The sequence below is a fragment of the Balaenoptera acutorostrata genome, chromosome 17 (assembly GCF_949987535.1).
Source record: "Balaenoptera acutorostrata chromosome 17, mBalAcu1.1, whole genome shotgun sequence".
NCBI lineage: Eukaryota > Metazoa > Chordata > Mammalia > Artiodactyla > Balaenopteridae > Balaenoptera > Balaenoptera acutorostrata.
In genome coordinates, this window is record NC_080080.1 from 75,386,634 (window position 1) to 75,413,771 (window position 27,138).

Consider the following 27,138-nt stretch of genomic DNA (forward strand, 5'->3'; position numbering starts at 1 on the left):
CTACGAGTGGTCAGCACCCACATCACTTCAAAAATTAACACAGTTTGTGACATTAAACAATTTATTTATTCATTTATTTTTAAAAAGATTTATTTATTTAATTTATTTTTCTGGCTGCGTCGGTCTTAGTTGTGGCACACGGGATCTTCATTGAGGCATGTGGAATCTTTTGTTGTGGCGTGTGGGCTCCTCTCTAGTTGTGGCGTGTGGGTTTTCTCTCTCTAGTTGTGGCACGTGGAGTCCAGAGCATGTGGGCTCTGTAGTTTGTGGCACGCTGGCTCTAGTTGAGACACGTGAGCTCAGGAGTTGTGGCATGTGGGCTTAGTTGCCCCGCGGCATGTGGGATCTTAGTTCCCTGACCAGGGAGCAAACCCGCGTCCCCTGCATTGTAAGGTGGATTTTTTACCACTGGACCACCAGGGAAGTCCCTAACAATTTAAACTGCAGCTCTTGTACTCAGCAAAATAGATAAAGCATGTCCTTTCTGCTTTTCCTTCTTGAGCTTTGTAGTTTTCAGAAACACACATGCTTCCACAGCTACCTGACATTTTTCGCCATGCTTTCACCTTGTAACCGAATTCTATTATGAATACTCCAGGTTTCTGCTTAAATGACAGCACCTTAACAAGAGGAAAGAGAATTGTGCTGCATTTTTCTTCCTGTTACCTGAAAACATAATGGGTTTGCATGTGTTAACTATATTCTTACAAATGTCTGGGTGATGTCTACCAGCTGGAGTTCTTAATGTGTGGGTATTTTGCATCGAGATATTTAATCAAGACAGCAAACATGAGTAGAAGGTTGTTGATTTAAAACAAGGATGGGATCCAATCAAATTAATTCCTGTATGTTTGTCCTTCTGGCGGTTGTGGTAGCTGCATGTTTTCTTTGGACGGCATTAGATGTCTTAGCTCTTGAAGTACAACTTTAATGCTGTATGAATTTTGTGATTTCGCTAATAGCAGTATCCTTTCTGCATCCACCATATCACTAGAATTACTTATTCTATTCATGTTAGTTTTGTTACAAATCTAATTAATGGAGGAACTTCCAGGTATTTAGGTTCAAATTCAACTTTCAGGCTATGTATTGTGTTTTTGTCATTTTGTATGTGGAGACCGTCATGTTCTTTGCTACTTCAAGGCCTAACTGTATAACTCCTGGTAAATTATGATTAATCTTTGCACATGAATCGCTACTTTCATTCTGCTATGGGGAAGTACATCCTAGGCATTTAGATTTTATGCTGGAGCAGCAAAATTTAAAAAAAAATTGGAGGATGGGGAGACCAACAGAGTGGCCAAGTTTTATTTTTTTCAAGTAACGTTATAACTCTCTGCTGTCCCCATCAGTTTGTAAAGAGAAGATCTCTAATTTAATAGCTAAATGTAGGAAGGATATGGTCTCAGAATAAACACAGGCCTATACATTTTTAAAAAATTTATTTATTTTTAATTAATTTATTTAGTTTTGGCTGTGTTGGATCTTCGTTGCTGCGCGTGGGCTTTTCTCTAGTTGTGGCGAACGGGGGCTACTCTTCGTTGCTGTGCGCAGGCTTCTCATTGTGGTGGCTTCTCTTGTTGCGGAGCACGGGTTCTAGGCTCATGGGCTTCAGTAGTTGTGGCACGCGGGCTCAGTAGTTGTGGCTCCCGGGCTCTAGAGCGCAGGCTCAGTAGTCGTGGCACACAGGCTTAGTTGCTCCGTGGCATGTGGGATCTTCCCCATCCAGGGCTCGCACCCATGTCCCCTGCATTGGCAGGCGGATTCTTAACCACTGTGCCACCAGGGAAGTCCCTAGGCCTATGCATTGAATAGATTGAGCTTTTAACAGACTCCCTACATTATTTCTATTTGTCTCGTTTCACTCCAGATGAATGATAGTTTTATTAGGATGGGCACTGATTCTGCCCACAGACCAGCTGGAGATCGTGTATGGCAGGTTTGACTTTCTTGCCCTTTGGGCCTAAAAGTTTACAATTTGAGAGTGAATTATCAAGACAGAGCACAGCATATTGTAGGGCAGACTCTTATCTTTATTTACATTGTATTTAAAGAGCAGGTCTTGCTCTGTGTACTCTGAAGGGCTCGGTGATAATTGAGCCACATGCCAGCTGTTTATGGAAAGCTGAGTGCATTAGATAGAGTTCCACTGTGCAGAGCAGGAGTCTTTAATTGTGAAGAGTCCAGATCTTGGTTGCAAAATAGGCCAACAAAACAGAAGAATGTATCTCATAATAAAGTGCCAATCCTGAATATTATACTTTACCCCCCCAATGTCCTGGGTCTCCAGATGTCCTGCATTTCTTCTTTTCTTTTCAGGCAGATAGTAGTGTCTGCTATTTAAGTGTTCTTTTAGTGAAAAAGACCTGGCTTTTGGGCTGCTGCCCCTCCAAGTGATTTGCATATTCGTTTGACAGAAAGATATTTATTTTTATTTATTTGTTTTACTACTCCGAGGAGATACCAGGAAGAGTTTGCCTGGTTAATAGTGAATTGATGATCTTTTCAAGTTACTTGGTTTCCACAGGCATCCCAAGTTGAGCTTCGAGTTTGTGAACCTCTTCCAAAACAGAGACTTCCATTGCCTTTCCAAGGAAATGCAATAGGGTGACTTCAGTGAGTTAAACTATGATGAGGGGGCTTCCCTGGCGGTCCAGTGGTTAGGACTCCACGCTTCCACTGCAGGGGGCGTGGGTTTGGTCCCTGGTCAGGGAACTAGGATCCTGCATGCCGCGGGGCACAGCCAGAAAAACCCCCAGAAACAAAAACATCATGAGGGTTAGACATATAAGGCATCTAAATAATTTGTTTGCAAAAAGAACTTTAGAGATCACCTAGAAAAGTTGTATCGAACTAACTTTCCAAACTCCTGTTTAACCTCGGAGAAATCTGGGGCTCCAAAAAGTTAAGAGTCACAGAGCATCTTATAGGAAACCATCATGTATGGCCTGGATGAAGAAGAGTGTCTTTTGTTTAAATAAATATTCCATTTAAGAATTATCCTTTACTACTGGTCTTGTCTCTGGTGGTTTAGATGGAAGGAGACAACACCCCAGTCTTCGTCCCCCTCTCCGCCGCCCCTGGGAGGGCTCTTATGTCTGCATGCAGCCCCATTTAGAAGTGAGCGTGTTTTAACCTTGCTCGGAAGGGCTCTAGTGAAGCTGTGGCCTTGTGCCTGGGTCTTACAGGCTATGAAGACAAAGCTCAGATGGGCTTTGTGAAGGTACAGGGGTATGTGGTCTGGAAGGTAGAACCTTGCTGCCCCCTGAGAATTGGGGTGGATTTAACGGGCCATCGAGTTCTGCCCTCCCCCCTGCCTCCCGCCCCCCAACCCACTCTGCCGAGATGCTCCGCAAGGTCTGGGGGGGGGAAGTGACTGGTTCAGGAAATGACAGAGGACACATGAGACCTGTGAACTGACTTCTGCTCTGAGGAATGCTTTTTCCACCTTCCAAAGCCAATTCTTACTAGGAAAAGCGGCTCTAGTTTGAGATTTTATTTACCACAGTAGTTACGACTTTGGACTGAGATTGCTTTAATGGGAAAAAGAGGAGTTAAGACTGACACTAAAGGAAACAGTTTCACATTTGAATGTTCAGCTTCTCTGGGAAGTGTTATCATTTTGACCAGAAGAAGGACTCTAGCTATAATGACTATTATCGTTTGGGTGTCCTGGAATTGTCCACAGCACTAGCAGATTGACCCTCACGGAGAGGCAGATGAAGGAATTAGATCCCTGTGCTGGGGCCCCTTCAGTGGTCCTAATTGTGGGAACTCCCTCTCCCATCTGGGTAAAGAAAAATGAAAACAAATTTTACGTTTCCTGAATTCTAATGAACACTTGCCTTTTTATTCCATAAAAATCATGGCTCCTGCTTTGACTCAGCATATTTATTTATTTTTCATTTATTAAAATGTATTTAGAGCAGAAACCTCACAGTTTACCGAGTAGAAAATAAGTGATAGTGTTGAACGCACAGAAATGTTCTTTTAGTGGTACCACATGATATGGCAGTCTGCTGTTTCCTCTTAGAATTGTATAAGACCAACTTGACCTTTAAGTAGTCACTTTGAGCTACCTTCAGTTTTATATTTGTAAGGATTTCTTGTAGTAGATTATTCATTGTCATTGTTTGAGGATGTATGAGAGATTTTTTGGCAAACTAACTGAAAGAAACATTAATATGGTAGCTGACTTTACTATGTAAGGTAAATTTGTGCAAAATGAAAAATTAGTTCCCATAAACGAATATGATATATTGTGGGAGGCATGCAGTCTTAGCCGGAGGTAACTCCTGGAGGAGACAGTATGTCTCTCACAGAAAGCAAAGCCCTTTCCCTTGACTTGGAATGCACTCTTTGTCCCAGGCCTGAGGAATGTAAAAGAGATTAGCAAAGCTGTCTCAAGCCAGGAGACCTCAGGGAACTGAGAGTCCTGGTTGTTCCTTATGGCTGGGGGCTGTGTGTGCCTGGTTAAGAGAAGATAATGTTCAAGGATAGTTGTTGTAAACTTGTTGACGTCCATGGTGGTGACTGAACTGAGATGATAAGCAATTCTATGGGTTCATTGTCTAATAATGAGTTCCTCTTCTGTCTATATAAGATTTAGTAGATTCTAAATAAAGCACCTTGCAACCATCAGTTGTCTTGGTCCTTCTGACCCCATACTCGGGTGCTCTTCAGTCCCTTACCCCTCTCCGTCGGGACCTGGAAGACCCCCTGCGGTGGCTGGACCGTCGCAATATATAATGAATTTATAGGTGGTTATAGACTTGCTGCATGTAGAAAATATTTTAAATTGGGTTCTTACAGATCGAAATCCTCCAGTAAATACATCTTCTCTTAATAGGCCTTCCAATAAAAATAGACTCTGGTTTAAATATGTAGTTCATAACCAAGTGGTCATCTTTAACTCATCTCCATCCATTCTTCCATTTGTCCATCCGTCTGTTTATCCATCCATTCATTCATTCAATCAACAGGTATTTCTTGGGAACCAGCTGTTCAGGCCCTGGGCTGAGTGATAGGCATATAGAGTTGAGGGCAATAGACAACTCATGGCATTTTTGTTACACTGGGGGTGTCCAAATGCAGTGTTCATAATTTGTCTCCTCCCCCCTTTTCTCTAAATCGATGAGTGTTTAGAAGATTTAATTGAGTGTTTCTGTGCCTTGTAAAGGGCCTCATCCCCTCTATCCTGTCTATATAGTATACAAATTCCAGCTATTTAAAGCTAATTAGAGGAAGATATTTTTAAAACTAGTTTATATTGGAGTACAGTTGCTTTACAATGTTATGTTAGTTTCTGCTGTACAGCAAAATGAATCAGCTATACATATACATATATCCACTCTTTTTTAGATTCTTTTCCCATATAGGTCATTACAGAGTGTTGAGTAGAGTTCCCTGTGCTATATGGTAGGTTCTTATTAGTTATCTATTTTATATATAGTAGTGTGTCTATGTCAATCCCAATCTCTCAGTTTATCCCCCTCCCCTCCTCTTCCCCCTTGGTAACCATAAATTTGTTTTCTATATCTGTGACTCTGCTTTGTAAATAGGTTCACTTGTACCATTTTTTTTAGATTCCACATATAAGCGATATCATAAGATATTTGTCTTTGTCTGACTTACTTCACTTAGTATGCCAATCTCTAGGTCCATCCATGTTGCTGCAAATGGCATTCTTTCCTCCTTTTTTATGGCTAAGTAATATTCCATTGTATATATGTACCACATCTTCTTTATCCATTCATCTATTGATGGACATTTAGGTTGCTTCCATGTCCTGGCTATTGTAAATCGTGCTGCAGTGAACATTGGGGTGCATGTATCCTTTTGAATTATGTTTTTCTCTGGATAAATCTAGAGGAAGACTTCTGAAGACATTTATTAGAAGGCCAATATGTTATCTGAGATGTAAATGATTGTCAGCTAAATGAAATATTTGTCAACTAGTTTGCAAAAGGCACTGTGCTAGGTACAACCCTGTTACAGGTAGTTGTAAGCTAGAGTAACTAGGATAACCTAACAACATTAGGATTGGTGAGAGACAGGATAGGAGAGTGTTGATGGTGGGGAAGAGTCGGGAAAGGTCTAGGTTCTGGGAAGCAGCCGGAGAACCTGGCACCAGTACTGCTGCCTTGATTAACAGTGGAACCTTGTGGGAGGGAGTCAGGATGGTGTAGCTGGAAAGAGTTTGGGCTTGGAAGTCAGAAAACCAGGATTGAAATCCAAGCTCTGCAACCTTGGGCAAGCTAATAAACCTCTTCCAGGCTCGATGTTCCTGTCTATAAAAGGGGCTTGAAACTAGCTCAGAGGCTGGCAAAGAGTAAACCCTTCAGTATGTACTTCCTGTTATTAGGAAGAGATGGGGGACATCATTGTGGTTGTGATGATAAAAATCTAGTGCAAATATCGTGAGGGGGAAACCAGAAGCTTTTTTTGTTCATACAGGTAAGAAATACAGAGACTATGAATGGAGAAAAAAGTTTTTTGTTTTTTTTTTAAACCCCTACTCCCCTGAATACATTATCTTCTACAGGTCTGGTCAGTATGTCATTTCCTGGTCATTTTTCCTGACACATCTCTTTATGATTGCTATGCGTGCATATGCGGTAGACTTTATATTATCAGCTTATTTTGTAGTGAAAATCAAGTAAATATTTCCTGTGTAAAATAGTTGAGTAACAGTGTGATTAAACTTCTAATTGAATAGAAGGATGTTAAGAGATTTTTAACTTCATAAGATCTTAACCAGTATAAAAACTGCATACCTTTTTCTGGTTGTTTTTCTTTTTTCTTTTTCTTTTTGGATTTAAGAATGATAGGTTAAAATGGTACAATGAAGTTATTAGTAAGATAATTTTGCCCTGGCCACAGCTTTGCTGTGCTTGAATACATTTTTCCTTTCAGCTTCTTAAGGCTACACACAACAAAAACTCACTATGGAATCCTAGAGCAAAGTAGCATGAAGCCTATGGGAAGCTGGACTTTTTGGTGCCATGGTCCCCTAGGAGGCAGCCTGCTCTGGTGACACAGATTATCAGTCAGGGAGGGCTACGCTCTGACTCCTGTTCACCGTGGTGTTTGCTGTTGGACTTCTGTGTGGTTGTTTAACCTCAGTTCCTTCGTCGGTGCATAAGGATAATACCAATGTTCCCACCCTTGTGAAACTTAGGGAGAGGCTGTAAAAATTAATGGTATACCGTTGGAAGCACCGTTCACTGAATATAGTGGTGGAAAATAGTGTTATTAATTACAAAATCTGGTATTAAAGTGTTTCCTAAAAGCATTTTAAGGGCATAATTAGTGTTGGATGCAAATGTTGTACCATGGGACAGTACAGTTGTTTTGGTTTTTTTAAGAAGCCTTGAAATGAGTAGAAACAAAGAAATCCAGATTTTAAACTGTTGACTATAAACATTACAAACATTAAGTATAAAAGAAAGACATTTGTAATGATAAGACCTGATAATTGAAAGATGGACTTTCTTTTTTTATCAATTCATGCAGCGGTCCCCAACCTTTTTGGCACCAGGGACAGGTTTCGTGGAGGACAATTTTTCCACGGATGACGGTGGCGGGGCGGGGGGATGGTTTCAGGATGATTCAAGGGCATTACACTTATTGTGTACTTTATTTCTATGATTATTACATTGTACCATTTAATGAAATAATTATACAACTCACCACAATGCTGACAGGAGGCAGAGCTCAGGCGGTAACGTGAGAGATGGGAGGCGGCTGTAAATACAGATGAAGCTTCGCTCCCTCGCTCGGTGCTCACCTCCTGCTGTGCAGTCCGGTTCCTAACAGGCCATGGACCAGTAACGGTCCGTGGCCTGGGGGTTGGGGACCCCTGAATTAATGTTTTCACTTGGGCACCCTAGGGCAAGTGCATTCTCTAAACCTGGCTCAGTGAATCACTTAGCGCTCTGGATGAGAGTTGATTCAGTGGAAACCAATTTATTTGGCTTCAGAGTTAATGTAGTTCCCATGAATATTCCTTGGTGGGTCTATAAATTGGTGAGTTCTCCAGGGAGATCCCATAAAGAGATTGCTTCTCCCCAGCCTGAGCTCTGAGCAAATAGGAAGTAGACATCATTAGAGTCATCAGATAATGGAGAACAAAGCATCACCTTTATTATGGATGAAGGACACTGGAGACATAGCTTAGTATGAGGGAGTCAACCTGCTCAGTTATAGGCAGTGGGTGGAGGGAGGCGAGATAGCAGGGAAGGAAGGGAGGTGAGGAGGTGGGGGGCAGTGAGAGGTTCCAGGTTGGGTTTATTAGCCTGCTCTCTAAGCCTAGCTCAAATTTCAAAAGAGGAATAAAGAGGAGGGTGGAGTTGGTTGAAGGAGTGGAGAGGAAGGCTAGCTTTCTTTAGGGAAAATCCCTCTTTATGGGAACAAGGAACAGAGAAGAGGTATTTCCTGTTAATAAGACTAACTCTTCAGAATTCTCCCAAGCGCCCTTTAAAGTTGTATAGCACTGGACACTAGCACGAGACCAACGGCGTCTGGGCATCAGTGAAGGAAGTCCTGTTTCCTTTTACTGCAGGTTTGTCCCTTTTAACCACCTGGGACCACATCCCTTTCTGCCTGCAGCTCCATTGTCCCTAACATAGTCGCACAGTTTTCCACTTTCTAGAAGGAGCTGGGGCTTGGAGTGAGCCAGGATTTTGAAGCATGTGTATGATTTAATTTTTTTTTTCTTTCTGATTCTCTTGGGTGGGTTTTTGCCCAGTTCACCATCTCAGCTGTTGTTTAAACCCAAGATATAACTGAGGGCAGTTTATGGATGTTTCTCTTTTCAAAACTTGTGACCCAGGTCCAGGGCTGAAATCATTAATCCTGTTCCGAATTTGGGTTGTATGGCTCTGGAAATATTTTACAATAATTTTTAAACACAAATATCACTTATTCACCTTGTGATGGAGAACAAATATTACAGATTTTTATCAGTGGGCATTGTTCCTAATTAGCTTATCAGCCCTGACATGCTTTAACTGTGTTCCCAATCTTGCTGTTTTCTAACTGATCTAGAGCTTGACTGTGTTTGGTCAGTGGCTTGGGTCGTAGAGGGATAAAGGCTGTAGTGATGCCTGCTACCTTTTCCTCAGCTGAGCTCAGTGGGCTACTTTGTAGCTCTTGAGCAAGTGAGAAGAAAGACATTACTAAGTTTTGAGTCTGTTAGGAAGGCAAGATGGTGGAGTGATATATACCATTCAGTTAGCAAACATTGGTTAAGTGTCTGTATTTATGGCCAGACTCTGTGAGAAATATAAAAGGTAAGAAGACAGCATTTGTTTTTGTTGTTGTTGTTGTTTTATATTTTAATTTTACTGGAGTATAGTTGATTTACAATGTTGTGTTAGTTTCAGGTGTACAACAAAGTGATTCAGTTATACATATATCAATACATGTAGTCATTCTTTTTTAGATTCTTTTCTCATATAGGTTATCACAGAATACTGAGTAGAGTTCCCTGTGCTATACAGTAGGTCCAGGTTGGTTACATACCTTATATATAGTAGTGTGTGTGTGTTCATCCCAAGCTCCAGATTTATCCCTCCTGCCCAGGCTTCCCCTTTGATAACCATAAGTTTGTTTTCAATATCTGTAAGTCTGTTTCTGCTTTGTAAATAAGTTGATTTGTATCTTTTTTAAAAATTAGATTCCACATATGAGTGATATCATAGGATATTTGTCTTTGTCTGACTTCACTTAGTATGATCATCTCTAGGTCCATCCATGTTGCTGCAAATGGCATTATTTCATTCTTTCTTATGGCCTAGTAATATTCCATTGTATATATGTACCACATCATCTTTATCCATTCCTCCATCAGTGGACATTTAGGTTGCATCCATATCTTGGCTGTTGTAAATAGTGCTGCAGTGAACATTGGGGTGCAGGTATCCTTTTGGATTATGGTTTTCTCCAGATATATGTCCTGGTGTGAGATTGCTGGATCATGTGGTAACTGTAGTTTTAGTTGTCTAAGGAACCTCCTTACTGTTCTCCGTAGTGGTTGTACCAATTTACATTCCCACCAACAGTGTAAGAGGGTTCCCTTTTCTCCACACTCTCTCCAGCATTTACTGTTTGTAGACTTTTTTTAAAAAAAATTGGGGTATAGTTGCTTTACAGTGTGTTAGTTTCTGGTGTGCAACAAAGTGAATCAGCTTTATGTACACATATATCCCCTCACTCTTGGGCCTCCCCCCCCCGCTGCCCCCCCCCGATCCCATCCACCTCGGTCATCACAGAGCACTGAACTGAGCTCCCTGTGCTATACAGCAAGTTCCCACTAGCTATCTGTTTTACACATGGCAGTACATGTACGTCAATCCTAATCTCCCAGTTCATCCCACCCCACCCCCGTGTCCACACATCTGTTCCCTGTGTCTCTATTCCTGCCCTGCAAATAGGTTCATCCATACCATTTTTCTAGATTCCACATACATGCGTTAATATGCGATATTTGTTTTTCTCTTTCTGACTTACTTCACTCTGTATGACAGACTCGAGGTCCATCCACATCTCTACAAATGACCCACTTTCGTTCCTTTTTTGTTGCTGGCCATTCTGACCAGGGTGAGATGATAACCTCATTGCAGTTTTGATTTGCATTTCTGTTAATTAGTGATGTTAAGCATTTTTTCATGTGCTTTTTGGCCATTTGTATGTCTTCTTTGGAGAAATGTCTATTTAGTCTTCTGCCCATTTTTTGATTGGGTTTGTTTTTTTGACACAGAGCTACATGAGCTGTTTGTATATTTTGGAGATTAATCCCTTGTTGGTTGCTTTGTTTGCAAATATTTTCTCCCATTCTGTGAGCTGTCTTTTTGTTTTGTTTATGGTTTCCTTTGCTGTGAAGAAGCTTTCAAGTTTAATTAGGTCCCATTTGTCTATTTTATTTTATTTTTTAAAATACATTTATTTATTTATGGTTGCGTTGGGTCTTTGTTGCGGTGCATGGGCTTCTCATTGCGGTGGCTTCTCTTGTTGCGGAGCATGGGCTCTAGGCGCACGGGCTTCAGTAGTTGTGGCTCGAGGGCTCTAGAGCACAGGCTCAGTAGTTGTGGCGCACGGGCTTAGTTGCTCCACGGCATGTGGGATCTTCCTGGACCAGGGCTCGAACCCGTGTCCCCTGCATTGGCAGGTGGATTCTTAACTGCTGTGCCACCAGGGAAGCACTATTTTTGTTTTTATTTTCATTACTCTAGGAGGTGGATCAAAAAAGATATTGCTGCAACTTATGTCAGAGTGTTCTAACATGTTTTCCTAGACAGCATTTGTTTTTAATGATTCTGTTGTCTGGTTGGAAGAGGCAGAATTAAGATAGAAACGTATGAAATGATAACAATCGAAAGGTTACATGACAATGGAAAACAATTCACAACATCCGTAGGAAGCAACTCCTATGTGTTTGCTGCTGTGGTTGGTGCTGATATAGGGCAGTAAATAAGAAATAATCTAGGTCTAGAAGAAGTTCCCATTCCCTATTAAAAATGGCTGTTATATATGAAAATAGCTTTAAGGGATGAAATATAAAGGAGGACATACATCATGGAATAATGGATTTCTCCTGGGCTCAGAGAAAAACTGTGGGAAGGGGTGGATATTGGAGCTGGGCTTTGATGGCTGTGTAGGAGTTTGCTGGATAAGAATGACATGGATGGAAAGAGAAGAGGTGGATGTAAAGATGTAGGAGAGGACATGGGGATAGGGCTTGATGAGTGATTAGAAAAGGCCAATGTGATGCTGAGAAGTGGAATGGGAGTAATTGAAATAGCGATGGCACAATTAATAGGAAAAAGAGGGAGTCAGACGGTGAGGGACCATGCTGGTGAGAAGCTAATTAATTTGGATTAATAAATGATACTATTTTAACAGGTGCCATTTTATCCTATTACTACCTACGGTGCTTTTCATCCCAGCACACTTTCAAATTAGGTAAAGAATAATAATAGTTGGGGTCACAGTTCTTTGAAAAATTGAAAAGATGCCCTTCATTGTAGGTGAAGAGGAAAATGTTTGAAGCTATACTAAGCCTTATATAATTTGAGTCTTAATTAGAGCTAATATTTCTCCACACAGCAGAAGAGTGAGTTAAAGTAAAGATGACTAGATTTTAGTTTTTACTTGTTGTTAATTGGAGTTGATTTGTGTTCTCGAGGGAAAACATTTTCAGCTTTGCAATTTCCATTCCCTCTCTTTGGTCTAATGGTCTGAGTTTATTGATCTTTGCAGGGTAATACATATTTCTGCCTGGGTTTCCTGGGCAACACCAGCAGAACCTCTCCATTTTGGTGTTTTTCAAGGGGCTTTTTCTTGATGTCTGTGCTCCTTGGAATTGCTACACGTGGCTGTGGTCAGTTGCTTGTTCCAGAGTCTCTCTCTTCCTCTGTCACACCATTCACACGGTGTTTTTTTTTCAACATAGAGGTCCATGACCTGTCGGTGCACCTGATGGCTCTCATAAGTTTCTGTATTTTAAAAATTAAAGAAAGTGGCAGAAATAAAAAAAGATATTGACAGTGAAAGCAGCAACTGAAGATGCTTCAGATTACCTGGATATTTACATTTACATATGTCTCAATTTTAATGGAGACTTTATTTTGAAGTTCGTGGAATTTTACTTTAGATGATTAGAATTTGTCTTATTGGCGTTACTGATCCGGGTGAGTGAAAAGCCTCTGGAGAACTAGACTTTTTGCTTCTTGATTCTAGTTAAATTTGAGCCCTCTTTGTAGGAAGAATTATCCTTAGTTGTTTGAGTCTAATGTCAGAACTATGTAGGTGGCATCCCTTATTGAATAAATAGTGAGTCCGGTGGGGACAAAGATTGGAGAGAATGGAGGTGATTCTGCTTTTCTCTCTCTGACCTTCTTTTTTGGGGGCCTGGGAAAGATAGTAGGTGCGAAAGTGGGCTGACCAGCTACTATAATTTTTTGGGGGAATAATATTCAGTGTGCTGGTACATTGTATTATGCTTGTCAAAAATGAATGGAGATTTTGACTGGGAGGCTTGGGGGCATTGGCTATTGTTAAATGACTTGGGGATGCCCAGAGGGAGAGGGAATTGGGGGGAAGATGTCAAGGTCAGCTTAGTCATGCTGAATTGGAGATTGCTTGAGATTTGTATATAATTCAGCTGAAGGATAAATTGCTGGAATTTTCATGTTTGGAAGTTTGGTTTGACTTCTAATAGAATTTCAGTTCCTGGCATGTAGGGGGCCTTAAATATAAACAAGTGGGTGAAAGCAGAGATCGGAGAGTTCGAGGCATAATACCAGGTGCTGGGGATGTAAGTAAGACAGAAAGTCCTCGCTGAGGGACTTTGGCCTTGCCATCTCTGTGTCTAGAATGTTCTCCCCCCCGATAGCCACATGGCTGCTCCTTCAGCACCTTTGGGTCTCTATTCAAATGTCACATAATCAGTGAAGCTAACCTTAGCCTGCTTGCGGTCCACATTCTCCTCTAATTTGTTTTTCTGCGTAGCATTTCACAGTAATTTAACACATATATGTGGTTATTTATACACATACGCCATGTATTTGTAAACATATAAATATAAGCTATTCTAGCTGGAATTTAGGGGATCTGGAAATTAATTAGCTGGAGGTAACTTTAGAATGGCAGGTTGAGGACGAAGAGCAGAGGCTCCTGAATGACAGGTTTCCACGGAGAAGTTTTCTTTGTTGGATGTATCACGTATATGTGGTTTATCACTAAAAGCAGTGGGGAGCACTGTTCTACACTTCACAGCTGTGAATTCTTCATTCATTCACCAACTATTTATTGAGCACCTACTATGTATGTTCCAGGCAGGTTTAGGTACTGGGAATACACCCATGACAAAATATGCAAAAAATCACTTCCCTTCTAATACTTTCCTTCTGGGGAAATGTAATCAATTGCCTTGATCAGAAGAGGTGATGCCCTTTAGGAAATCATTTTAAAATCCAGGCATGACGTTCCAATGATGTCAACTGGGACGATGGCCCTGACAAGAAAAAGAAGGGCGTGTGTTAGAAAGGATGTGGGGAGAGAACATTCAGAGCTTTGTTTGGAGAGTCAGGGTCAGAGGGGCCTGTGATTCCGCTAAGTTGTGAGCCTCAGTAACTGGAAGAATGGTGGAGCTCTTAGGAACTCCAGAAAGGGGCAGTATTGATAGCAAATTGTGGTGTATACTTTGCTATGTTTTGGATTTGACAGTTGCCATTCATTCAAGTGGAAATGCCTAGGAAGAAGCTGGAAATGCAGCTCTGTAACTCAGAAGGGAGGTCACAGACCAGGATTTATTACAGCAGCTGATGGTATTTACTTATGTATCCATTTAAATCTGGCCCTAGGTAAACGAGTTAATATAAGACCACACAGTATCTTTTCTTCACCCAGTGTCATGTGATACCAGTCACAATTTTAATTTGGTGTCTTCTCACCATCACTTATTGGTCAATATCACAGGAATATGTTATGTTCCCAAGTAAGCCTAATCAGGCAAGACTTCACCAAGGGGAAATTATATTCCTGATCCTAGGGAGTGGCTATTTTACGCCCTTAGTTGACATATTCCGATTGTAGCTATAATAATAGTATATGTTGTCCTTATCCACATCCTTAATTAATCCATTCTTGAAACTTACTGTACTAATCACCTTAATAATAAACTAATAAAATCTACTGCCTGTTATTAAGAAATATTAATGTGAGTATAAGAGATTTAGGATTAGATTTATACTTCTGAAATCACCTTAGCTGATGATATATTTTATGCTCATTTAAAATTGGTTTACATTCTTCATGTGTTTATTTTTCAGGGTATTATAAAGTGATGATATAGAGAAAATGCCCCTTAAAATATTTCTGTGAAAAGCTGTGTATCAGAGCAAAAAGCTCAATCTGCTTTTGTCCACTCTTAGATATAACTTTATTTTCAAAAACGATTAGATTTTGTCAGAAGCCCACATTTGGATTGTAATGAAAATTTTCTTATATTTATGAAATTATTTAGGCTACGCACGCGTGTGAAATATTTGATGTAAGTAACGAATGGAGGGCTCAGCAACCTACATTTCTTTCATAGGAGTGCCTTGGTTTCAGGCGAGTAATGGAAGACACAGCTAAGAAATAATAAGAGAAAGTTTTCCTGCCACATTACAAGGAGTCCCAAAGGGCAGGTCCAGGGTTCCAGGACAGTTCCAGCTGCTCAGCCATGTTTCCAAAGACCAGGTTCTTTCTGTTTTTCTGCTAAGCCATTTTAGCATTTTGGCTTTTTCCCTTTGATTTTTTTCACTCACAGTTGCCAAATGGCTGTATCATCTGTAAGCATCAAATCCTCACAAATTAATGGTTAAAGGTTGTTAAGAGGAGAGATTTTATTCTCTGACATGTAATGAGTTATAATTTATAAAATTCACTCATTTAAAGTGGGTGAATTTTATAAATTATAAAAGGCAATGGCTTTAGTATATTTACAGCATTTTGCAACCACCACCATATTCTAATTTTAGGACACTTTGGTCCCCCCAAAGAAATACTCACTCTCCATCCTCTCTCCCCTAGGCAACGACTAACCTGCTTTCTATTTCTATAGATTTTCCTACTTTGGACATTTCATATAAATGGAATCATGTAACATGGGGTCTGTTCTGACTGCCTTCTTTCCCTGGGCATAGTTTTTAAGGTTCCTTCATCCATGTTGTAACCTGTATCATTACTTTTTATTGCTGGAGAGTATTCCATTGCATGGATATACCACATTTTGTTTATCTGTTATGGATATTTGGTTTGTTTCTACTTTTTGGCTATTATGAATAATGTGGCTATGAACATTTGTATACGAGTTTTTGTGTGGACATATGTTTTCATTTCTCTTGGGTATGTATACCTAGGTGAGGAATTGCTGGGTCATATGGTAACCCTTTGTTTAACATTTTGGGAATTGCTAATTGGTTTTCCAATGTGGCTGTACCATTTTACAATCTTACCAGCAGTGTGTAAGGGTTCCAGTTTTCCACATCCGGGCCAACACTTGTTATTGTTTGCCTGTTTGACTGTAGCGATTCTACTGAGTTTGAAGTGGTAGCTCATTGTGGTTTTGATGTGCATTTCCCTAATGTTAATCATGTTGCACATCTTTTTATGTGCTTACTGATGATTCATATATCTTTCTATTCAAATGCTTTGCTCATTGGAAAAATTGGGTTGTCTTATTGTTGAATTGTATGAGCTCCTTATCTATTCTTGATACAAGTACTTTATCAGACATATGGTTTGCAAATATTTTTTCTCATTCTGTGGGTTGTATTTTCACTTTCTTAATGGTGTTGCTTGATGTCCCAAAGTTTTTGATTTGGATGAAGGCTAATTTATCAATTTTCTTCTCTTATCAGTTGTGTTTTTCATACCATCTCTATTAATTAAAGTAAAAATTTTATAGCTAAATAACATATAGACAGGAAAGTAACCAAATCACAAGTGTACAATTTGTTGTATTTTCACAAAGTGAACAAACCTATGAAACCAGCATTCAGATTAATAAACGAAGTAACCACTCTCCCTTCATGGCCCCTCCAGGGTTACCCATGATCTTGACTTCTCACACCATAGATAAGTTTTACCTGTTTTGGGATTTTACATAAATTGAGGTATACAGTATGGGTTATTTTGTGTCCAGCTCTTTTTTATTCACCACTATGTTTAGAGATTCATGTGCATTGCAGTGTGTACTTTTTGTTTACTTGTTCTCATGTATGGTATTTCATTATGTGAATTTTCTGTAGTATATTTTTTCAAATGTTGATAGATGTTTGGATTGCATTCAGATCTGATCTGTTAGAATGGAGTTTCTCTGAATATTCTAGCCTTTTGGTGAACATATACTTAGGAGTATATCCGGGGTTACAGGACGGTCAGAGTTCAGCTCTAGCAGACTCTGTCAAGTAGTTCACCAAAGTGGCTGTAGTAATCCACGCTCTTACCAGTTTTTGAATCTCTTTTTAGGAACTAGCAAACGTTTTCCCAGAAGTCTTCCTCACCTCCACCCTCAAGCGGAATTCCCTCACGTGTCTTTGGCCAGAACTTCTGTGCACACAGGTTCCTGAAACAGTCATTTCAAGGGAAAAGACGAGGCTGGAATAGTCTTGGCTTAGTCAAGATTCACCCCATGGGGCTGAGGAGGGGTCCAGCCTTCCCACTAGCACTTGACCTGCTGCTGTATAAATGCAGTTGGGTTTCTGTTTGCCTGGAAGAAAGGCTGTTGAGGGGACGTCAGCTGTGTCTCCTGAGAGAAGGAACATCCAGTTAAACCAGTTAGATGCCTATCTGAAAAAGTGGCTTTTTGCTCCACAAGATAACTCTTCTGGAATTATTTTGAAAATTTACCAGGCTTTTTAGTTTCAGGGTAGCTAAATATAGTAAGTGCTCAATAACTATTTTCTATAGTGACTATATTTTTCGTGCTTTAATTTACATTTTTATACCCTTATGTTTTCAGTAGGGCTGCCGTTATGAATTGAATGTCCACCTTGGTACAGTGTTGTTAGTCCTTACGTCCTCACATGTATCTCCATCACAATGCCTTATTGAAAATGGGCTATGAAGTGCTTATTTATAAAGCTTTCCCATTTTCCCAGAGAAACACATTTTTATTGAACTTTTATTCCTGTTAAAGGCTTAATAGCAAATTCATTAAAAATATCTAGTACTGTGTTATATAAAAGCGAAGATAATAAAACAACTGTATACTTCTATAATAATTTTAGATGCAAAATTATCTTCCGAGTTATGTTGCTTTATTTATTTATTTATTTTAAGATTTAATTGTATTTATTTTTGGCGGTGTTGGGTCTCCGTTGCTGTGCGCGGGCTTTCTGTAGTTGCGGTGAGCAGGGGCTACTCTTCATTGCGGTGTGCGGGCTTCTCACTGCGGTGGCTTCTCTTGGTTCTAGGCATGTGGGCTTCAGTAGTTGTGGCACGCGGGCTCAGTAGTTGTGGCTCGTGGGCTCTAGAACGCAGGCTCAGTAGTTGTGACGCACGGGCTTAGTTGCTCCGCGGCCTGTGGGGTCTTCCTGGACCAGGGCTCGAACCCGTGTCCCCTGCATCGGCAGGCGGATTCTTAACCACTGCGCCACCAGGGAAGTCCAGCTATGTTACTTTAGAGCAAGAAAGGCTCTTGCTTTTCTGAGGGAACCATCTCAATGAATATATATACACATGAAAATAGAGTTTTGTTCTTTAATATATTTCATTTCTCTAAAACACGTATGCTATCTGTAATTAAAACTTCTAGAAAACAATGATTTTCTTTCTATTATTTGAATTTGCATAGGGTTTTGGAGAGCAGTTTTGGATGGCCAAGATGATAAAGGCTTTGAGTAGTGGAGCGTACGTACTGGTTAGACAACAGTGACTACATAGACCAGGGGAATCAGGAGTGTTGTAAAGCAGAGACTCCCCCAAGTCCTGGAGAAGCAGGCCCAGGGGTAGGCAAGATCGGGCATGAGCGAAGTCCTCATTTCCTAATTGGTGTTCCCATATCTGCCCTCTGAGCATCTAAAGCACTTCAGCATTGCTGATTATACATTTTGGATTACGTGCAATACGTAATCATCTTGTTTTAGAAATGCTTTTCCCCCTATGTCAGAATGAGCTGTACAGAATTACAGTGTATTGCCATGTAAATGTAGGTGAAGTTTCCTATCTGAATTGTGCTTTTCTGGTGCACACCCACTGATGTCTTTCCTGTTTCTAGTTGACCTTTTTTGACCTGAGCTGTTTTGGTACAAGTTCCACATCAATCAAGGAAATTGATACTTTACCTTATCACAGCATTGAAAAGAAACTTGGACTCTGTGTTTTAGGTCAGTAATAAGTCAAAATCCAATTTTCTAGAATGTCCTTTAAAATAATTTGATTCATATTTGGTTCCCTAGAGCCCTGCTCCTGTGTTGGCAGGAAAGTTTTACACAGAGCTCTGGGAAGCACGGTCCCTTTAACGAGCACTGAGAAGTGACGTGGTTTATGGTGAGTTTGCTAAAGAATGGTTCTTTGTGCAACTGTCTTGAGCAACAAGTGAGTTGGATTAATTCGTTATGATTTTAAAGTTAATAACAAAACTTATATAAATAAGGAAGCACTTTGTGGGAAAAAGCATAGGTGTCAATCTTTACAGAACTTTTTGTCCATAAGATTAGGGCAGCCTTCCTGTGTTCTCATCTAGTTGTGTAGCCTGTCAAAGTTCACTCTTCTCACAATAATTCGAAGATGCAAGATGTTTATATTGTTGGAAAGTTTTCTGTCCCTTGCATTTTCTCACAGCCACGGAGTTAATGCAAGATTGATTTTACTGCAGTTCTCAGGGAATTGTGGGGACAGTGTTAACACTTCTGAAGGCCATCCATGTGCCAGGCACATGCCATATCTTATTTAATCATTAAAACATCCCTTAGAGGTAGATGTTATGTCTGTTTTTCAGGTGAATAATCAGGTCAAGAGGCATTAAATAAGTTGCCCAAGGTTACACTGGTAATGGCTGAGACCCAGACCAACTACCATTGTTTTCCCTCTACAATATGTGCCTTCTCATATTTCTAATAAAATGGTCCTCATTTTTGCTCTAGATAATTGCCATTCAAAAAGTGAAAGCCTCTGAGTATGCTGTGTTCACAGACAAGTACCTTTCCAGGTACAGTGAGGATTAACATGGATTTTCTTTAACATTTTCAGATAAATGCATTTTATTATAAATCGTAATCTTTTGAATATTGTAGTTGGATTAAAAAAAATATTGTTCCTGAAAATTAGGTTATTAGGCAATGTACTAGGTATATAAAGTTGGAGGGTGAAAATTGACAGTGGTATTTCACAGAGAAATGAAACAGTTCTGAATTTTAAATACAATTAAGATTGCTTTCTATGTGTTCTTACTACTAAAAAGAGCTTATTACTGTAATTTTTATCACCAACTCACCTGAAACAGTTAATACATAATAAACCAAATTCGCCACACTTCCAAAGGTTATAGAAAGACATATTCTTCTAGTGCGTTGCGAGGACTGTGCCCTGTGGACGCGGAGACGCCTCTGATGAGCTTTCCCAGGCGGACAGGGTGACATAACTGCGAGGCAGAGTCTCCAGTGGATTTGAAAAGCCAACCTTGGAGGCATGGAGGCTAGTTAAGGGACCTGGGCCGTCATTCTAGCAATAGATCATGGATATCTAAAGTAAGGAATTGCTCGTGGGAGGAAGCCGAGTGGATGGATTTGGGAGATTGTAAGGAGGTAGAAAATGTCAGCGCGTAATTCTTTTTTCTTTTTTTGATTTTGTAAAACTCTTTGTATGAATCCACTTTACATATGAATTTCTATAAATACACTTACAGAATTTCTTTTCTGTTAAAGTTGCCTATAATTTCTTCAATTTTGTAGGTTTCTGAGAATTAATAGAATGTTCTTTGCCTAGTTGTCGCTCTTATTTTTTAGTGTGAACAATAGCTTTCACTAAGGCCTTTTCAACTCCTTGGTCTGGTTCTGTTCTGAACACACCTCTAAATTAATGCTCTAGCGAGGGTGAAGCACTTTGAGCAGTGATATTAGAACAAGCTCTCAAAGTTCTCTAAGAAAGAAATATTTAAAAATTTTTTCATCACATTCACGTGACTATATTTCTTAGTTGTAGAAGTTGCAGGCCATAGTTCTTGGTTGTTTGTAAGGGAAGAAGAGGACAGAAGAGATTTTTGGCTTGGGTCCATTAACAGAGCTAGGAACAAAGAGGGAGACAGAGGTCTGAGGGATGGTGGAGGGACTTCAATTTTGAAATGCTAACTATAAAGTATTTCAGTAGGCAGTTTAGTAGAGGGATCTAGACTCGGGACAGAGATTTGGTTAAAGATGTTGACTTTGGAGTCATGGGCATCCAGGTGACAATTGAAGACAAGGGGTCACCCAGCAAGAATACGCTTAATGAGAAGAGGTGAGAGGGTGGAGCCCCGATGGCATCACCCCTCGGGGGCTGTCAGGGGAAGGAAACCAGTAGAGAAGCCCGAGATGAAACTGGTATTGAGGAGGTGGAAACCCACAGAGTGTGGTGCAAGGCACGCATGGGAAGGGGCGGTTCGAGAACAGGCGGGTCTCAGATGCTGTAGAGCCGTCAAGTCAGCCCAAGCCAGAGGTGTGAGTTAGAAGAAGGTTCTGGTGAACGTGGGGAGAGCAGTTTCACTAAAGTGATAGGATGAGAGATGGATTTCAGTGGATCGTGGAGGAAATGGGCAGGGAGTGTGTCAATGGGGAGCACAGAAGGTTTTGAAAAAGTCTGCTGTGAAGAGAAAGTAGTAGGAAGGATTTGAGGTCAAGGAAGTGGTTTTTTTTTAAAGATGAGAAAAATCTGCACATATTTAAATGAGGACGACAAGGAGCTAATTAGAGAGGGAGGCGTCTGGCCAAAGAGCTGATGGAGCAGGGCCCCTCGCGGGGGCAGGGAAGAACGGAGCAGAGGCAGGTGTTGACTCAAGCATTGCGTTGGGAGGCAGGAGGGGAGGATGGCAGGATGTCCTGGCAGGAAGCAGAGACAGTTCCCTTTCCAATGGTTTTATTTTCACTTCCAGGCAGGAGACCTTGCTGTTGGAATATTAACGATGTTCCCGAGGGGCTGCAAACTGGTCGCCTTTGGGGCTGGATTTACGGCTGGATCCCGTTGGCACTGTGTGTTTTGAATTTGGGAGTTTAAGCGCCGTTGGGCAGGGCACCGATTTCCCTGTTTCACAACTCCTCCCTCCTGCTCCGTCCCACCTTTCCCCCATTTATCAACCTACTTCCTGGAGGCCTTTGAACGGCTGACTGACTTTGGTGATCTGGCTTTCTATCATGGAAACATTATTAGTTACCGTTAAACCTTAGGAAACTAAACCTAGAGGGGTGGGATAGGGAGGGTGGGAGGGAGACGCAAGGGGGAGGGGATATGGGGATATATGTATACATGTAGCTGATTCACTTTGTTATACAGCAGCAATGAACACACCAGTGTAAAGCAATTATACTCCAATAAAGATATTAAAAAAAAAAAAGAAAGAAAATAAACAGTGAGTTCAGGCAGCATAACGAGGAAATAACCAGACAGAAGGTAGATGAGCACACCTTCGTTTTCAAAGATCTAGCTGTTTAAATACAGCCCTGCCCACCTTTCCTTGGCACCTCCTGCTTCTCTTGACTGTAATTGGCTCCAGCCAGCACTTACTTGCTATTTACCAGGAACTTTCCAAATAAGATCCCTTGTCCTTGTAATGGCTTTACACGTTAGGTGGTCTGATCTCTCTTTTACAGCTGAGGCCCCGGGGGGCTCAGATAATTTTCCCAGGAGCTTGTAGTGAGAAAAGAACATTCATTCACACTGGGTGTGCTCTTGGTCTTGGGCACAGCCTGGCTGGATTCTGGCCATCTCTTGGGTAGTACATTCTCCATTCCTCTTCCCTGGGTTTTCTTGTCTCTACAGAGGACGTCGTTTGTCGTTCCTCCACGTGTTCCGTGAACAGTCGCGCTGAGCGTTCTAACTTGATCAGTCTTCTTCTGCCCTCCCTCTTTGGAGGAGAGAGCCGGCCTAGAGGCGGTGGAGCCAAGCCGCCCGGGACCAGATCTGGCTCTGTCACTTGTCAGCTGTGCAACCCTGGGCAGGCTACTTCCCCCTCTGTGCCTCCGTTCCCTTCTCATTAAGATGCGGGGCTGGGGTTTCCCTGGTGGCACAGTGGCTGAGAATCCGCCTGCCAATGCAGGGGACACAGGTTCGAGCCCTGGTCCGGGAAGATCCCACATGCTGCGGAGCAACTAAGCCCGCGAGCCACAACTACTGAGCCTGCATGCCACAACTGCTGAAGCCCGTGCGCCTAGAGCCCGTGCTCCGCAACAAGAGAAGCCACCACAATGAGAAGCCCACGCACCGCAACGAAGAGTAGCCCCTGCTCGCCACAACTCGAGAAAGCCCACGCAGCAACAAAGACCCAACGCAGCCAAAAAATAAATAAAAATAAAATAAATTTATATAAAAAGAAAGATGCAGGGTTGGCGGCAGTCATGGCATCTACCGTCGTAAAGATGATAGTGAGGGCTGAGCGAGCTGATGTTTGTAAGGAACAGCGCCTGGCAGAGCAGGTGGTACCAGTGCTCGTTAAGTAAATCCACATACTCAGAGCTTCCTCTGTCATATACAGGGCATGCAGACCCTTTGTGCTCATCTTTTTCTTCTGTTGAACTATCAATTTCATATTTTTATTTATTCACACCCTGGATTCTTTTATAAAACTATTGGAGGTCTTTGTATTTCCAATGTTGAAAGCAGTGCACAGTAAAACCCTAGATGTTATTGGTGCTCAGTAAATGTTTTGATGAATGCCTTGATTATTTTAGAGCTCTGTTGTCAAATGTGGTTCTCATTTGGGGGCAGAGGGGGATCGAATAACAGATGCAGTCTCTAGATGACTTATATTCTGTAACACCAAGACCCTTTGACAGTCTCTTTACCTTCTTTATTTTATAGAATGACACATGAAATATAGAGGATTTAAGTTATAGTAACTTAATTGCAGCCATAACCCACAGGTAAGACAGAGGATATTTCTTGGCAAACCAAGAAACCAATGTCAATGAATCAGTTTTAATTGCTTCTGATCTTACATTAAATATAAAATATTTCAAAATGATGTATTTTTTCTTCGATTCGCTCCAATGAGCCTTTTCCAACCTTCCATAGTGAATTTCCTAAAGGCAGCTTTGTTTTTTGGGAAAAGAACCCTAACCACACTGCGATGCCCTGCTCCTAAGAAGGCAGCAAAATCGAAGTAAACAAAAGGAAATCAGCATTCAAAGAGGAAATCATTCTGCTTTGGAAAAAGTGTTTTCATAAATTACATGAAACTGGTACCTTTTCTTTTTTTAAAATTAAAAAAAAAATGAAGTATAGTTGATTTACTAGTGCCTTTTCAAATTGAGGATTCTGAACCCTAAGAACATATAAGTAGCTTTTGATATTAATATATTAATAGATGAAGTTGCCCTGAAATGCTCCAACACAGCCTCCTATTTCTCTTTTTCCGATATCAGAAAGTACGTAATTAAGTTTAGGCAAAGCTAACAAGTAGGCGACAGTTAGAGGTAGAGTTTCAAATAATTTATTTTCCATTCCATGCTTTACAGCGCTTTGTCACTATTCTATGTCTACACCTTGAATGTCCTTTTGTGAATAATAGCGGCATAATATATTGACGATATCTTAAGCGCCACAGCACCTGAAAATAATATACACTAAATCTCAATCTATCTGCAGATGGATGGCTGCTCTGTACAATTAGGAGTGGATCTGGAGAGAGGGGTGCTTCCTCTGCTGTTTTTCAGTTTTTCAAAGCTCCCATTTTGTTACTCAGACATTTCACTTCCCGTCTTCTTGTCTTTTTAAAAATTCCAATACTTAACATCTTCCTTCTTTCAACCCTCAGTATCATAAGTGTAGTCGAGACATGAACCTTCCTTTTTCCTTTTCTAATTTTGTAGCTCTTTCCCAGTGCGCTGAGAATGGATATTTTGGGTGTGATAGGGCACGGGTGAGAAACTCGGCTCCTGAAACTCAAAATCTACTGGGAGATCTGCTACAACTCTCACGGTTGACTCTTTGGGACCGAGGAAAGCAGTTAAGTCAAGTCAGGGCACAAAAACCAGGACGTGCTCTTGGTGACTCCTTTTCTTCTGTGACTCTGTGTTGAATTGTGGCCTAGCTCAGAGGAAGGGTCTTGATGACTGTAGTTTTCAGAAAAATGGTTTTCAGGTTCAGTTACATCTGTTGTCATAGGTGCATTGAATACTTCTGATTTTTCAGCGTTTATAGCAGCCTGTGATTCTTTGTTTTACTTTTGCCCATTAAAAGAGTAGATTAAAAGAATATTACAAGTTAAAGTTGACACATGTGGAATCTAAAAGATGACACAAATGAACTTATTTACGAAACAGAAACAGACTCACAGAGAGAACAGACTTGTGGTTGCCAAGGGGGAGGTGGAGAAGGATGCAGTGGGAGTTTGGGATTAGCGGATGCAAACTATGGTATATAGGATGGATAAACAACAGGGTCCTACTGTAGAGCACAGGGAACTGTATTCAATATCCTGTGATAAACCATAATAGAAAAGAATATGAAAAAGAATGTATATAGGGACTCCCCAGGTGGCGCAGTGGTTAAGAATCCGCCTGCCAATGCAGGGGACACGGGTTCAATCCCTGGTCCGGGAAGATCCCACATGCCACAGAGCAACTAAGCCTGTGTGCCACAACTGCTGAGCCCACATGTCACAACTACTAAGCCCGTGCACAGCTACTGAGCCTGCGCTCTAGAGTCCATGAGACACAACTACTGAGCGCACGTGCCACAGCTACTGAGCACACTTGCCACAACTACTGAAGCCCACATGCCTAGAGCCCATGCTCCACAACAAGAGAAGCCACCACAATGAGAAGCACTTGCACTGCAACAAAAGAGTAGCCCCTGCTCGCCACAACTAGAGAAAGCCCGTGCACAGCAACAAAGACCCAACACAGCCAAAAAAAAAAAAAAGAATGTATATATATATGTGTATAACTGAATCATTTTTGCTGTACAGTAGAAAGTAACATTGTAAATCAACTATACTTCAATTAAAAAAAACAATACTACAAGTGAAAGGTGAATTTTTCTTAAACTCAGGCAAACGGATTCTTCTTATTTAAAAAACAAATCCCTTAGCCCTCCCTGCAGCTACCTTTCGATTTGTTTTCTGATGCTCACTGCCCACCTTCTCGGCTGGGCTGGCCCTGCCCCACTTGTTCATCCTGATGTCTTTACGCTCTGCCTCTGCTCCTTTCATTGTATGGCAGCCGCCTTCTCAACAATCTTAAAGACATCAATCCAAAGTCACTTTCTGTCCTCATTTTCTTTCTTTTCTTTGCTTTTTTTTTTTTTTTTGTAGCTATTGTCGCTTTGTTGTGGTAGAGCCTTGACCCTGCTAACCACACTTTCTTCCGGAAAGTCTTTTCTCGTTGGTCCTGACGGGACTTTGGAATTTTCTGGGTTTCCTCCTGCGTATTTGATAGCCTCTTTTCCCTCATCTCACCCTGACCCAAAGCTCAGTCCTTACCCTTCCGTTGGTCTCTTCTGTGACTTGATCCCTGGGTGAGCTGACCTTATAAGGCCGTCTCTCTGGGTATCTAGGGATGTCTGCAGTCTGCACCTCGAGCCCCTGCTTCTCCAGGCAGTTCTGGTTCTGCATCTCTTACTGATGGGACCCAGTTTGACTGTAATGATGTAACTTTCAACACCTAAAACTGGACTCATCCTACTTTTGGTTAGTGATTTAGGACCGAGACCCGTTATCCTTTTCCCTTTGTATCTGTTGGTTCATGTTATCTCTATCTCCAGCTCCAGTCTATCTGTCTATCAGATACCTGTCAAGGCCTCGGAGGGTGGGTAGAATTTGGGTAAGCGGCAAGACGGGGGGAACAGCATTCCGAGTGAGTGGAACAGAAACGGAGTGGGGAGGGTGTTTTGAGAAGTCAGGAGTCCCACTTGATTTGAGTATTTGGGGATAGTTAGGATGGGGAAGGATGGGGTTGGAGAAAGTTAAGCCCTGTATGGGTAGGCAATGAAGGAAGTTAGAGATTTTGAACAGAGAAAATATGGTGAGAGCAGTGTTAGAGAGAGATTGGTTGAGCTTTTAAATGCAAATGATTAGGGGTCAGCAAAGCCTTGGTGAGTTGGAGATAAAGGGGTGGGGGTCCCCGGGGGGTTGGGGGCTCCATGAAGAAAACAGTGAGAGGGCACCTTTGAAGGGAATGGATGTCAGTTCTGGAAATACTCAGCTTGAAGCCACTTGAAAGGAAATGTCCATTAAGCATTTGAAGATAGAAGACACAGAACCTGTGTGAGTACAGGGCTGGGGAGAGAAACCTGTGAGTCATAATTGCCTTTTCAGTTTTTACTGCTTTTTCCATTCCTCATGATTCATTCTTTTGTACTCTAATGCTGTTGTGTTATTTATATTAATCATAAACCTCATTTATCTTGACGATAGCTTTCTGTTAGGCTGCCACGAGCTCTTCAAACTTATTTTTT

The 27,138-nt window shown here is 41.2% G+C and overlaps 1 protein-coding gene and 1 pseudogene across 13 annotated transcripts in view; one reads left to right on the plus strand and one right to left on the minus strand.

Moving 5' to 3' along the window:
* CA8 (carbonic anhydrase 8) overlaps positions 1-27,138 on the plus strand; it is a 240,120-nt gene that overhangs the window by 156,043 nt on the left and 56,939 nt on the right. The gene's annotated exons all lie outside the window — the stretch shown is intronic.
* Positions 837-26,296, minus strand: LOC114236144 (ubiquitin-conjugating enzyme E2 variant 2-like; annotated as a pseudogene).